The following is a 2833-nucleotide window of genomic DNA, read 5'->3' as shown; positions in this document are numbered from 1 at the left end:
GTAAATTCTTTCCCCAATCTGACTCCACTTTTCTACTTTGTCAAAGGGGGTAGCCACCTTGCAGGATTTTCGAGATTACCTGAAATGACTTTGTGAGGCACCTGGCGCTCAAAAGTCCCCTCTCGGGGGCAGCTTTGACTCCCACCCCCACCCCCACCCCCAAGGCTGGACCGGACCCTCGTATTATACACTCACAGAGCCCACAGCTGTAATTTCATATTCGCTTGAATAACTATTTGATTATTGTCAGCCTCTCTGAATTTGAATTCCGTGAGAACAGGTCTCGTTCATCCTTACACCCCAGTGTCCAGTTCAGTCCTGACATACAGCAGGAGCTCAATAAATGCCCACTCTCCATTCCATCCAGTTGATGCCCTGGTGGAGCGGAAGCAGGGTCAATACCTCCACTGGCCAGCAGAGGACAGGCGATGACCAGCCTTCTCGCCCAGTTGCGCATCCTCTCCGCCGGCAGGCGCCACGAGGGAAACAGGTAAGCCCGGGTTGCGCGAAGATTTGAAGGATCGAGGCTTGGGCCAGGGAATGGTTTTATCCTTTGGATCTGTGGTTGGTGGCTTGTCCTGTACCAAAGACGTCTCCCACAACCTGTGAGGATGGCCCCTGCTAAGAAGATGCTCCGAGAAAGGTCAGGAGGTGAGGGAGTTTGCTATAAAGAGGGCGGGAACCCAGGAAAAGCTCGGAGGGGTGGGGCACAATGGCAAAGAGTCAGGCTTAGAAAGTACTGGGCGGTGGGGAGTGAGAAGTGTCCGCTATTGTTCTGGCTCAAGATGACACGACCTGTCTGGAAGTGACTGGCTTCAGTTGTCCTTGCTTTAGCAAGAGTCATTTGGTGTCAGTCCTGAAACCAGGCTGTCTGGCTGGTATCTCAGAAGAGCTCTGATGGGAGCAAAGCTATTTTAAGGTGGCCAGAGGGCAGAGCCATGCCACAAACATGTCTGTGGAAGCATTGTATATAGCTACTATATTCAGCAGTGAAAAACTGTAAACATCAGGAGTCCTTCAAGGGAGGCTGGGAGGGAAGGAAGGACAGATCAGGGGTTATGGCTACAGATGCCACAGTAATGCTACCTCTTTGAGCCTCAATTTCCTCATCTGCAAATGGAGACAAAATCTACCTTGCAGGATTGTATTGTGGGGATTAAACAGGATGAAGTAAATCAGTGGTTCTCAACCTTGGCTGCACACTGAAGTTATTATGCCCTTGGCAAATACTGATGCCTGGGGTGTGGAAATTAAAAAAAAACAAAAAAACTCTCCAGGTGATTGTAATGTGCAGCCAAGGCTGAGAACTACAGAGCTAAATAAAACGCTGCACACAGCGCAGGGCAAACACTAGGTGTTCAACAATGTTTATCACATTAAAAAAAAATGGAGTACACATTGTTTTCATTGTTCCTTCTTAGAGAAAAAAAAAAAGTTGACATAAAGGTTGTTGCAGAAATTGGATTTCCGACAGGCTTGTTTCCAGAGCAATGAATCATCTGGGATTTGATGCTTACGGTGGTGGGGAAGACAGGCAGCCTCTAGTATGTCTTGTCCTAACACCCAACTGAAATGTACGAGGCAGGGACCACCCTGTTCTAGCCTGCGGTTTACATCACCATTTCCAAGGTGTCCTTGGAGCGTGCAAGCAGCATGAGCGCTTGTGTATGCCCATTTCTGGTGTTAAGGATAGAGCCAGTTTTCTCCTCTCCCTCACCAGTTGTGGGCAGGGTGGTGGGGCTTACACCACTGTTTGTTTTTTGAGTAACCCATCAGTGTAGGGGGCACTGCCTTCTTCATAGAACTTGGTGGCCATATGTTCTTTAAGTCTCAGACCCAATGATTGTTTATTGCTCCCCACTGCTTTCTTGCTGGGTGAACCTGGCATGAAGTGGGAGGACACATTCACCCAGGCCTGCAGCTGTGGCCACTTGTCATGGGTAACAAGATTGGCTGCAGGAGTGTCTCCTCAACCACTCCTGGTGGCCCCGTTGAAGGTGGGAAGGGAAGCAAAGGAACCTGCATGGGCTCCCTGCAGGAGGCAGACTCGTAGGTTGGGCGGCAGGCAGTTGAGGTCTGCCCAGGATGGTCAAATTTAGCAAATAAAAATAAAGGATGCCCAGTTAACTTTCAATTTCAGATAAATAACAAAAGATTTTTTAGTGTAAGTATGTCCCATGCAATACTTGGGACATACTTATACTAAAAAAAATGTTCATTGGCATCTGAAATTCAAATTTCATGGGATATCCTTTATTTTTACTGGTTGAATCTGGCACCCCTATAACTGGTCAAACAGCCAAGGAGTACTCAGCACATGGGGTTTGCAACGGCCTCCTGCTTAATGTTGCCACATACAGCTTCCACCTGTCACTGCCCTGCTCCAGAACTATGTGTGGCTCCCAGCTGCTTCCATAGAGCAACTAGGACTCCCTGGCTGCTATGCTGGGCCGTGCTCTTCTGCCAGGCCAGCTGCCCTGCTTGGGCCCTTTCCCACCTCTGCCCCTTCTCATGTTTTCCCTGCCTGGCGTTTCTCCTGCCCATTCCCTGTAGCAATTGCAGACACTTACTGAGCACCTACTGGGTGCAGGCAACATGCTGAGTTTTTCATCTGCATTGTCTCATTTGATTGTCACATAACCTAGTACAGGAGGGACAGTAGTTATCCTCTTCTGCCAGTGAAGAAACTGATGCTCTAAAATGTGATTCTTTTTTTTTAAATTGAAGTATAGTTGATTTACAATATTGTGTTAGTTTCAAGTGTACAGCAAAGTGATTTGGTTTTATATATACATATTATTTTTCAGATTCTTTTCCATTACAAGTTATTACA

The 2833-nt window shown here is 47.6% G+C and overlaps 1 protein-coding gene across 6 annotated transcripts in view; it reads left to right on the top strand.

Annotated features, from left to right (window-relative positions):
* ZHX3 (zinc fingers and homeoboxes 3) overlaps positions 1-2833 on the top strand; it is a 141222-nt gene that overhangs the window by 510 nt on the left and 137879 nt on the right. For 5 of the 6 annotated variants that reach the window (XM_089896922.1, XM_089896920.1, XM_022592404.3 and 2 more), the window contains exon 2: positions 368-490. The gene's annotated coding sequence lies outside the window, so the exon portion shown is untranslated. The other variant, XM_089896921.1, reaches the window with a different exon arrangement.

Source organism: Delphinapterus leucas, chromosome 15, assembly GCF_059928025.1.
Source record: "Delphinapterus leucas isolate spDelLeu-1000000601 "Yukka" chromosome 15, BTC_Dleu_Yukka2, whole genome shotgun sequence".
Lineage (NCBI taxonomy): Eukaryota > Metazoa > Chordata > Mammalia > Artiodactyla > Monodontidae > Delphinapterus > Delphinapterus leucas.
The sequence above is the reverse complement of the archived record's forward strand: the minus strand, read 5'-3'. Positions and strand labels throughout refer to the sequence as shown.